This window comes from Patella vulgata, chromosome 9 (assembly GCF_932274485.2).
Source record: "Patella vulgata chromosome 9, xgPatVulg1.2, whole genome shotgun sequence".
In the NCBI taxonomy this organism is placed as follows: Eukaryota; Metazoa; Mollusca; class Gastropoda; family Patellidae; genus Patella; species Patella vulgata.
Window position 1 is genome coordinate 22,396,820 of NC_065887.2, and position 13,218 is coordinate 22,410,037.

Below are 13,218 nucleotides of genomic sequence, written 5' to 3' on the forward strand. Positions count from 1 at the left end.
ACAAACATATACATGTATACTTAAAGGTACATTACCTGATCACTATTATAAATTGCATCGAATGGGCTTTACTTATTTTCGTCACGGGTGCTTATTGTTATGTACTATTACGTTCGCAATGCGAGAGGATGGGCGGATCTCGAAAGAACATTTTGTAGTTGGAAATCGACGAAGAGTAAGCGGAAACGCCATTGTCCAGGTACAATTACGATAGCCAAATGCATGGAGTATGCCCGTCTTCATTAGCCGGGTTGTGCAGAAAATCCAATTTCACTTCGTTTCATTTCCGAATACCGACGATTCTGATTACTCTTCTTTTACGCTCTTCTTTAAACCTCGTTTGATCGTCCAACCTAACGACAAATATTTTTGTTGTTTTGGGTTGGGTTTTTTCTGTCGGATCTGAAACACTGAAGAATCCCAAAAGTTATGCTCGGTCTACAACAATATCGCATATTCGCGATAACCGATAACAATTTACGTGGTGACAAACTATGATAGCCGAATGCTTAGGGCGTGCTCGCTGTATCATAAGGTCTCACCGAGTCAAATGGTGTAGTTTCGATTCCTCCGGTTTCCTCCCACAGCTAAGGACCCCTACGCGCAAGCAAATTATTGAAATAAAATTGAACCATATGTTAGTCCCGAAATGACCTAGTTTGTGTCGAATTGACGTTAAACCCCATTTTTCTCTCTCTCTAAAAAAAAAAGCATAACCTTGTGTATATTAAATGTTGTGCCACTTTAAAAGTGCCGTATACTTTTTAACGTCAACGTTCACTAGCGTAACACGAGAAGAAGTGTATTAACTGCATTTAAGACTGTTGCAAGGGAAATTCTTGAGTATGTAAAACTCATCAGTTAATCAGTGAGAATATTGTGTATAGAAAACATTATTATCATAAGACGCTTGTGATATACAGTCACTCGTATAATAACCATATACTTTTTCCAAACAAACATCACATACTTAAACATACATGTAAATGATTTATATATGTTCTCTAACTTTTTTCTTCACTGATAACGAAGAATATTGTAATATTAGAGGGTTTATTTATGTATTCTTGTGTAAAGTAAGTCTGAATACAATAAGCATTGACGGCTATGTGAACTCTTCAAATGAGAGAGAAATGGGGTTTAACGTCCACTCGACACAACCTAACACATGGATCAATTTTATTTGATAATTCGCTTGCGCGTAGGGGTCTTTAGCGGGGGGGGGGCGGAGAACTCGGATAAAACCCACGTACAACCGGGGAATCGAAAGCACGATAGTTGACCCAATGACAGACCTTATGATACAGCGCGCACGTGCTAACCATTAGGCCATCCAGCCCCCCCCCCCTTCAAATGAGAAGTGGGGTGATACTATGGTTACCGTATTGTCCACAACTAAAATGTTTTAATATCAGTTACTCGTGGGTTAATTGTTGAATTTTCTAGATTGTATTTGCCTACATCTCTAGATGTTTATTGTTCACTTTTCTAGCGTATTGCCTCACATATCTAGATAATTATCGTTGACTATTCTAGTGTATTGCTCACATCTCCAGGTGTTAATTGTTGATTTCTCTAGATGTGTACTGCTCATATATCCCCATGTGTATTATGGGTATTTCTCAAACTGTAAGCGGGTATTGCTCACATGTTTTTAAAGTAGGTATTGTTGACATATCTGGATGTGCATTACTGATGCCTAAAGACGGGTGTTTCCTCATCTCTGGGTAGTTATTGTTGGCATATCTGGGTGTGTATTTCTTACACCTATAGATGGATATTGTTGACATCTCTAGGTGGATATTGTTGACATATCTAGTTGGGCATTGTTGACATCCCTAGTTGGATATTGTTGACATCTCTAGGTGGATATTGTTGACATTACTTATATCTATAAATTGGTATTTCTCACATCTCAAGGTGTATTGTTGACATATCTGTATGTGTATTGCTGATATTTATAGATTGGTATTATTGACATATCTGGGTGGGAATTGCTGATATATCTTCGGGGCTTAGTGCAGGAGTTGCAATGATGTGCTTTGTGTAATGGATAAAAAGTTCGTGGGCCCCCTTGATGTGTTACAGATATGAAGCCTGTTTTGTAAATGTATATTATGGCTATTGGTTAATATATTTAGGTAGTTTACAAATATATTGAAAGTTGTCCCAACTATATACTCAAAAACCTATATAATCATCTAGATGTAAGTACTGGTATCAATCCAAAGGTATTTACCAATATATACTTCCTTTGAAACCTGAGTAGATATTATGAAAGATATGTTCATGAATACAGAGTAAATACTTATTATACGTTCCAACCACAAAAAAAATCCTACTTGTACATAATATACTATAAAGAATGATAAGTGTAGAATACAATACAAGAGTAACAGTATACTTGTACATAACCCCCTTTCTTTTGTAAAAACTTGTAATAATATATGACTTATCATGAACTGTGTTGATTGTATATACCATTTGATTCTTTTAGTTCGGATATCAGAATTACCACAAAAATATATCAAATCCATACACAAATTCCACAAACTATATAACCTCTTTAACCCAGGGTGCCGTTTAAACCATTTCAAAATTTACACTTATCCCCTTTAAATTTTTTTGTTCAAATTTTTGTATTGTTTTACTGTGTACGTAACCTCCTAGTCCGTCATTTTGGAATATACATGTAATGTGTTTTCCATCACTTGCATCATTTAAAAATGATAGTAAATCATCTATATCGGCGGTGCAAATACTAGCCATGTTACCACCTTTAAGGGGGCTGACACATGGGACATTTTAATAAACGGTTTCTCTATAAACTCAAACTCCTAAAATTGATCCGTCAAAAACAACAACTGATATGAGTTATTGTTACGTAGATATACCCTTGTTCTAAGTGATAAAGTGACATGTAATTGTTGACAGTTTTTATTTTGACATGGGATGATAGTTTTTACTACTTGTGGCTAAAATCTTTAACGCATTGGAATCATGTATGTATTTTACTAAATAACCAAATTTCTTTAACAGGAGGGCAATACGTTTAGGAATTTAACCACGAGCTATATCCCACATTAAATTTAATATCTCCGTGGTCGATTTGTTAAAAGGATTTAAAGAAATTATCAGGCTTTATTGAATTTTGGTAAAGAATAACATACAAGCTTGGGAGTATATAAAGCATTTTTCTAAGCAACACAAATACAAGATTTGAGCAAATTATTCCATTGAACATTTTTTTGTAAAGTTGAATGTAATAAATGTCTAAACACGAAATTGCCGAAATTAAATGCATTAGTAGAATCGTTTGAAGACGATTGGACTATTGTTATGTAAAATAGAAAGAATTTTTTATCTAATTAACTTACTGTTTGCATTTCTGCTGGTTCGATGTATTACCGTTATGTGTTGTCCATTCCCAGTTCGAAATCCCATAATTATTGTACAGTTATAATAATTTAATCCCAGTTTCACATATTAAGACGTAAACATTAACACCAACGACTGTCATCCCCATCCAACCGTATAATCCCATAGTTTATTTTTTATTTCGTGATAATTTATCCCTTTATTTATATTTTAGGGATGCGCGGGTTTGAAATCAAGAACTGCATTCCTAGATTTTGAAAAGTTTTTGGTTTCATTAATAAAATTATTTGATCAAGATACTTTTGAAGGTTTTCAGAACAAAACTGAACACTTTCAGAGATTTAAAAATGTCATTAATGATTGCAGATTTATTTTGTATACCCCTTTATTTAATAATAGACCCTTCTAAATCACAGGTATGAATGAATGAAGTTGGGGTGATGCTCTGACATATTTTTGTGGACTCCTTCTGTGTACATAAACCTCTCGCAAAAAAGACACAGAATCTGTAGGCTTTGTGTACAAGTGATCCTAAAATTTAAGTGAATTGTGTTGAGATTATACGTCTGTAGTCGAGTGGCGTCACAAGTAAATTTATTTACCTATGATATATAAAACGTTGATTACCCGTTCACATCAGACGTGATATCAATCTAATATCAAGCGAAATCTCATCTACTCGCATATTATAAATGGCAAATTGAAACATTTTTTTCACTTTTCTTTTTAAAAAATCAGATTTTATTATTTACAAGCAATTTTAAGTATATCCAATTCTAACAACCTTGATCAATTGCAAAGCAATTTTAATCATTACACGACTCCAACCTGCAGTCCTCCAATATGCTTATAATATGTAACAGTTACTCTCTATACAGGCTCCATAAACCACCGATCAGTGTGATTCGATTTTATCTCGACTGTTCATTCCAGTAAACATACACTATTATGCTTTCCCGCGAACAAACCGTGTGATTTCATGATATCAAACTAATTTGTCTATCAAAAGTTATCTTCAAATACATCTCAAAACATTTTAATCGGAAGAAAGCTTCCCTAATTTATTTTTAATCAAACGCGTTTATCACATGACTTGATTGAGGGACAATCCGTTAACAGCTTGTATTTGTCGTTAGTCGCTTTCCATCTACCATAAACATTGAAGCCTAACTAAATTCCTGGGTTCTCTCCGCCTCGTACACGACACTTGCCACTACTTAGTTTGCAGGCATGGGGCTTTCATTTGGTCCTGGAATTCAAAAGCTCGTGGTTCATATATTTCATTGAATAGTTGGTTCTGGTGGTGGATTATTTTACATTCCTATACAGAGAAATTACCTTACTCTATTTACTAACGAGGAGAGGTCGGTTAATTGAATAAATAAAAATAAAATACTTGATTACAATCTCCATATATTATTAAACAACGACAAAAAGGGATACACCGCGGCCAGGTGGTGTCAAATAGTTAGATAAAACAAAGAATTGAATTATTTCATTAATTGCTATATGGTTATAGATGGTGGAGTTACAGACTGACATCGTAACAATCTTAAGATCTTCGACGTATTATTTGGTAAACAGAATTAATGTTTTAAAAGATTTAAGAAACATCAGAATTGTGAGAACATCGAAAAGGTTGAGAGATGGGCTTTAGTTGCTTAGATAAATCGTTTTGTAACAAGATCTGTGATTGAACAGTACAAACTACAAAGCAGTCAAGGTATCAGGTATATGTGCAGTTGTCAGCAGTATTTCAAGCCAATTTAAAATGTAAATAGTCATAGACTAATCTAACAACACACTCGACTTTATTTACTTGCACTTGTATGAACTAATTTATTTAAAAGAGGAATTCGGTTTTTAAGGAATATCGTTGAAGGAATGCTATTGAACATCGCGAATACTACCTTTATCTATATTCTATAATTTGTATTCAAGTATCGCTATATATTTTTATTATATTTTGAATAAGGAAATGAATAATACTCACTATAAATAATCCATATAATATTTAAAATAACTAAATTTGATCAGATAACAACCAATTTCTAGGGTTGCACCTTTACTGTTGGCTGGGAAAGTGGGTGGGGGTAGCTTGTCGTGGATATATGGCTGAGCAAATGATTAATTTTCAGTATCAATATTCATCAATTTCGGTTACCCCCCTTACAACAAGAAAATAATGTTGTTTATTCCACTCGTTTACAAAAGAATTAACATCAAAATCTAAAGTTTGGACAAAAGGTGTACATTTTATTTGGGGGCGGGGGGGGGGGGGGTTATAGATATTCAAATTGAAAAAATATATCGATAGTCCATAACGGATGATCCCATTAAAATAAAGCCAGGCCACCTGTATAAGACTAACTTACTTTTAAATACTAGGTTATTTACTTATGAGAAATCCCTTCATTCTCAACAGTTAGTGTTAATTCTGTCAGCCCTCTCTGAGACCATGAATGAACCACTTTACAAACATTCCTCAAGTAACTTCTGATCTCTAAATATATACTCCCGCTTATAGTCTCAGGGGATTGGATGGCCGAATGGTTAGCACGTGCGCGCTGTATCATAAAGCCTTTCATTGAGTCAACTGGCGTGGTTTCGAATCCCCGGTAGTACGTGACAAGGAGTAGGGTCATCTGTCCAACCTCGTGGGTTTTCTCCTGGTCCTCCGGTTTCCTCCCACTGCTAATTATTGAAATAAAATTAAAACCATGTTAGTCCCGAAATGACCTACTTTGTGTCGAGTGGACGTTAAACCCCATTTCTCTCTCTCTCCCTCTCTCTCTCTCTCGCTTGTAGTCTCCTACCCAAGTCACTTGATATTAATACATCCTTTACTTGATTAATAAATAAATGTTCAATTAATGAGGTACTGGCGTAATGAAGTGCTCCCTCCCTCCATCTTCGCCCCCTCACAAATAAATAAATTAAAAACAATACATTTATAATATAATATATTTTTTCAACAAAAATACAAAGCCACTAACGCCCATCAATAGAAGGTTGCTGTTGGGTAAATACAAAAGGGATGACACAAGCAGTAATTGAACTTATGTATAGAGGAGATATGATAATGAAAATGAAATGGAATGGGGTTTAACGTCCTACTGTTCTGCTCCGAATTGGGCTAACGAAGACGGGCATACGCCATACAGTGTGCTATGAGGGAAATTTTGTTCGGACAGCGGTACTACAGCCTACTCTTATATCGAATTCCAACTGTCAAGTGTTCTTTTACGTGCACGCCAATGTATACACGGGACCTCTGTTTTTCGTCCTATCCGAACGACTAGACAGCTGTCCTTGTCAGGCCCTCTGTCCTGCATCACTGACAAGGGGGAACCACGCCGGAAAATCTGGATGAAGTTTCTCGGCCAATGCAGGGATCGAACACCCGACCCACAGAATAGCAAGAACATGATAATGAAACAGCATGCCGACAGTGGTAAATTAAACACAGACACACCAAGTTAAGAAAACTAGATTAAAGATTATTATGTAAGATTTAGATAAAGGGTTGACAGTTCTCGCTTATACGCTATAATAATTTAAAAATATATGAGGGAGAGAGAGAGAGAGAGAGAGAGAGAGAGAGAGAGAAATGGCGTTTAACGTCTACTCAACAATACTAGATCATTTCGGGACTACTATATGGTTTCAATTTATTTCAGTAATTCTTTTGCGCGTAAGGGTCTTTAGCAGTGTGAGGAAACCGGGGGACCCGGAGAAAACCCACGAGGTTGGACAGGCGACCCTACTCCTTGTCACGTACAACCAGGGATTCGAAACCATGCCAGTTGACTCAATGACAGGCCTTATGATACAGTGCGCACGTGCTAACCATTTGGCCATCCAACCCCCCAAAAATATATGATGAAAAGAGAATATATTGAAAATGCTAGTCAAATTACTTCATTTTGAGCGAAGTTATGAATATGCGTTATTATAGTCTCGATTATCCAGTGTTAAATTAAATTACTAAATGGCAACCGTGTTTGTCATGTGAATAAATGGCTAATTAGTAATTCATATACCATTTGAAGCCAAAAGAAAGACCCCCTGCAGTAGGCAGACTTATCTCTTACACAATGCATCTTTAACCATCTCATATTGTTATAATATTATATCATAGTTAGGAAAACTAAAAATGAAATGAAACGAAATGGGGTTTAACGTCCTACTGATCTGCTCCTAAACTGGGCTAATGAAGACGGGCATACGCCATACAGTGTGCTATATCGAATTCCAACTGCCAAGGGATCTTTTACATGCACACTAATGTGTACACGGGACCTCGGTTTTTCGTCCCATCCGAACGACTAGACAGCTGTCCTTGTCAGGCCCTCCGTCCTGCATCACTGACAAGGGGAAACCACACCGAAAAATCTGGATAAACTTTCTCGGCCAATGCTGGGATCGAACACCCGACCTCCAGGCTAGCGCCCGCGCCTTACCCACTTAGCCACCGTGATCCCCAGAAAACTAAAAACTTAACCATCTACATATATGGTTATAATACATCATAGTTGTAATTTATCTACATATTATTATACCTTATTGCCATAACTATATAACTGTAATAAATCTTACCATTCATATCTATTTATATAAGATTAATCATTTCACGTAATCCAACGTTAATCCAATATAAGGTAGCAACATTCACTTTCAAACTGCATTATAATAAATTGTCCAACAAAAGTAACCAAATGTTAACTCAAACTGTGTGAAATTACAAAGAATTACATCTACCCTTTAATCAAACCAATGGTCGATTTAGAAATAGAAAGCAATAAATTCTTTATATAGTTTATTGCAAGTCTCAAATGCGATTATCGCAGTGTATCGTGCGAAATCATCCAACTGAAAATCAAGGATATGAAGTCACACATCTTCAAAAGAATATCCAATATATTGAACAACAGCAATCCATAACGTTTTGTGAATCCTTTTTAGAAAGTCTGATAATTTTTGGAATGTATCCAATTGAAAATCTAATTTAAAAGTTATTTAACTCCTAATAAATTTGCTCCAATATTATTAAATATCCACCACGATGAAAATAAAACAAATTTGCTTTAAAGAAATAAATGACTTTTCAAAATCCAAACTATTATCTTCGTTCAGAAGAACTACCGTTAGAGAATAGCAATCTGGTTTTGATTTTAAACGTCGAATACGGTTATTCCCTGAGGTTGTATTTCTAAATTATCTTCGGCAATTAGACGCCGCATAAATCACTCGAGAGGGCCATTACCAGCTGACCAACTGACCGGCCATGTGGTCAGATACGTAGCCACTTCCAGCTGGTCTTGTATTAACAAATTACAGGTAAGAACGATAACGGAACGAGTGGAACTTGTTATTTGGTCGTAAATGTTGGTTTCATCTATTAGAAATCTTGCAAATTAGTCAATTCATAACTGAATGGATTCAAATGGGGTTTAATGTCTCGTCACACTATACTTCGGTAATTTTGAGACTAACATATTGTAATATTTTTTCTATGGTTACATGTATAGGATAATTTTGCACGGAAAGAGGACTGGTGTTGCCACCTACCTTATCCCGAGTTCATTATAATGTAAAGGGTTGTTTTACGTGCATGCCAACATGTACAGGGGCGGGCCTCGTTTTTTCTCGTTAAATGAGAACAAGAGAAGAATTTGTAAAATCAGTTAATGATAGAATTTGAATATAGATTCTTGCCTCTTTATTTGGAGAGAAGGAGATGGGGATTTAAGATACAATTATGGCCCTCCGATGATTGGCTATGCAGAATAATTTAAAGTAAGGATCTGCACGCACCGGTATCATGTTATAACATCGCACCAGGTGCCCCGCGTATTATTGAAAAGTATATCAAGGCGATGATCAAGTGTGGGATGTCTTAAACGATCAAATTGTCAGTTTTCTGCAATTTAAAATTCAGATAAGTTCATCCCAAATTCCCATTTGGGTTCCAGACGGACCTATGTGTCTTCACCGGTCTAACATAAACTGAAATATGATCTGTTATTGTTATTAAGAAGAAATAGTAATAATCTAAGTTCAGGTGTTCTTCTTGTTGGTGGAAGGTGATAAGCAGGAATGTCGAATGGCTTAATCCATCAACGTGTCAAGTCCAATACCACATGATGTCAAAATGTAAATGCAAAATGGATTTTGATATATGATTGCATTTGGGTTTGGTTGTCACTATCCATAGATACAGATACAAAGAAACGAAGACACAAATTAGAAAGCGTTTCTCTATATGATATTTTCTTATCCAAAAATGATGGGTTTATTGAGCAATAGTTAGATAAGACTAGTAGTGCGTTTATTAGTAGCCCCCCTCCCCCCACCCCCACACTAAATTTAACACTAAAGCCAATGGGCAGCGGGTTACTAGTCTGAGACCAACTGCTCTGCATGGTCATTGAGGTATGAGCCACAGGTTCACTGGGTTGGAGACCGGGAAGCTGCTTCCAAAAGTCAGGCAAAATAATTAGACAAAATTTGGCTGAAGCATGGAAAAAATTCATACAGTGAAACCAAAGAGATTAACAACGACGGAAAATGAATTCTTGCAAAGCAATCTTCTTGAATTTTGCACATTTTATTATGTGCTTGGTTTTTTTTTCAGACCAGGAATTAACCCAACGCTCTTGTTTCTCAGGTTTGTTCGCGGTTGGAAGTCAGTAATCGGGCACACATGGTGTCCATTCACGAACAAAACAACTATACTCAGTCGCAGTTACAAAGACCATAATAAAACAGTGTTTCTTCTCTTCATAAGTTTGTCGAATATGTCGTCATGCATATGTGCACCAAAAAGCCCGTTTGTTCAAATGTCGGGTCGCGTTTCGGCTGTTTCGATTTTGAGATAAGGAAGCCAACTGCTATGTAAGTTGCATGTTATGTGGTTTGTGCTGCAGTGTAAGGTCGATTATATGTTAAAGTTTCGGACAAGTCACCCCATTCCTTGAACTAATGATCTATCGAGGACAAACGTGTGAAAATTTTTCACCCATTTGAAAATAGGGTCATGGATTTTGCGAACTATTTGTGGAACCCAAAAACTGGATTAAATGGATATTATCAGTAAAAGTATAGGTCTGGGTTAACTGATAAAATTAACATTGTGCTGTGTGTGTATGGTTCTTGAACTACAATTTCAGACCCTGAAGCCCAGCACGTGCATGGTTTTCATGCCATTAGGGTAGTGTAAAAGATATACGATCCAAAATAAAGGGCCTTCCATACAGAATCAACCAATTTTATTATATAAAATAAATCTTGGATTTCACCTTCAATGTTCGTAAGTGTTGGTCATTAAAGCTATAACTGAAAATGGGAAATAATTTGGATACAGACAGCAAGTTTCTTCTTTATCAGCCTCTCTTTCCATATCTCTGCCCCCACCCCTAAATCTTACTCACCTTTTGCATGGCCATCTGTGTGGACATTTGGATAAAAATCGAAGAAAATGGAGAAAGGAATGGAACTGAAATGAAATGAAATGGAAGGGGTCTCATGTCCTACTTCTCTGTTCCGACTGGATTATGCTAGGTTCCCACTATCACGTGGTTTTAATCGTGGACTGGTGTTCCTATATAATCGCGTTGATCGTATCGAAACGTATCCGAACGTATCTGCACGTACCAGATCGTGGACCCAATGGGACAATCCTATGGTAACTCATCGGACGACAGTGTCAACCAAGCATTAATGAAGACGGGGTGAAAGTAATGGAGGACTGCCTCTATTTTGGTAAAGGTTTTTGATGAATATTCTTGATTTAGATGTGGAAGGATTACATTTAAGAGGTTGGTCACGGATATTACCCCATTTCCTAATGGACATGGATATCATATAAAATAACCCACATTATAACAAGCCAAGGCTTGTGCATGTCATATACATAAATATTATATTCAAATGAAAATAAATATACTTACGAATAGATTTGTTTGTCCGGCAATAAACTCCTAAGTTTTTGTATTTATTATATATTAGTCTGGGGTCAGAAAGCATTATGAGAATGTGATGATTATACATTCATTATTTAAAGTTTTAAATATTGTGAAACGTCCAAATCTTATCCATTATCAATTTTTATTCCATATGCGCACCACAGCAATATCGACTTGTTGCATTCTATAAAACTTACTTATTAATACACATATATTTTAAAAACTCATATTACGCACAGTATAGATTCTACACAAACGTTCAAATGTTATTTTCACTCACATCAAAATTTAATAATTCGCTATATATGTGATCAATGCTTTTCGTGTAAATGATGTAACTTTGGTAATTAAAACTGAACTATGTATGTGCTGGATATGATGTAAAGATTGTGTAAAAGTGATTGGTTGTTAGGAAACATGGTAATATCAATCTATTAACCTTTTAACTTATCGTGTTTAGTAAAATATAGATATTATATCGAACATCGAAATATTTCATATCCTAATCAATTTTATTTTAATATATATATATTTTTATTTTATCACTACAGAAATATCACACAAAATGTCAGTTATATGTGAGTTTCAAATAAAAAGAATAGTGGTATCACAGAAGAGTAGACCTATAAGCATGTCCTGCCCCGCTTTCTTCACGCACCAATACTAGTTTTATAAACGATTGGAGTAATAGCTTGATAAGTAAGTGTTGTGGAATATTCTAGAAATTGTCTGACTTTTTGCATTATTTAAGTGGGATAAAAAAATAGGGTGAATATGCATGTTAAGCTAATGTTTTGCACTAAATGTGTGTGAAATAGCTTTATTTAACGTCTGCTTCCACAGGAGTGATATCGCAGACAAGCCCGTGCATTATAGAAGTAGACTATAAAAAATGGAGTAGTCTCCCATTAGCCACTGACATAAAACTTAACGACAAAATTGGAAAGAACCTGTCTAACACTATATTTGATTTTGACATTAAAGAAATGGTTTTACAAGTGTTTTAAGAGTTTCGGAGTCTATTACAATGTTTTTAGATGCATGTAGACTATATTTTCAAATATAGCTACAGTTTGTTCCATCTCTCAAAACGAGTTGGGAGCCACGATGGCTAGGTGGGTAAGACGCTGGCTAGCTAGAAAGTTCATCTTGATTTTCCGGCGTGGTTCCCCTTTGTCAGTGGTGCACGACAGAGGGCCTGACAAGGACAACTGTCTAGTCTTTCGGATGGGACGGAAAACAGGTCCCGTGTATACATTGGCGTGCACGTAAAAGATCCCTTGGTAGTTTGAATTCGATGTAAGAGTGGGCCATAGATCCGCTGCCCGGGCAAAATTTCCTTCATAGCACACTGTGGCGTATGCCGGTCTTCATAAGCCCAGTCAGAGCAAAACAACAGGACGTTAAACCCTATTTCATTTCATTTCATTTCTCAAAACGGGTTTATTAGAATAGGTACAAAGATCCCTTGGCAGTTGGAATTCGATATAAGAGTAGGCCATAGTGCCGCTGCCCGGGCAAAATTTCCCTCATAGCACACTGTATGACGTATGCCCGTCTTCTTTAGCCCAGTCGGAGCAGAACAGAAGGACGTTATACCCTATTTCATTTCATTTCATTTCTCAGTAGAATAGGTACAATGATACATTTTAGACAACTTTACCCAAATGTGCGTTTAATATTCTTTTTTAAAAAATCATGTATAAATAATTACCAATTTTCCTTGTAAAAAAGCCTTCTGGAATTGAAATTTCTATAGGAGACCAACCAAACCATTTGCCATACAGCTAATGGGAATATTTCAAGTAATTGCATTATCTAACTCGCTAACTTGAAAATAAATATAATCTATTAACATGTAATGAAATATTCC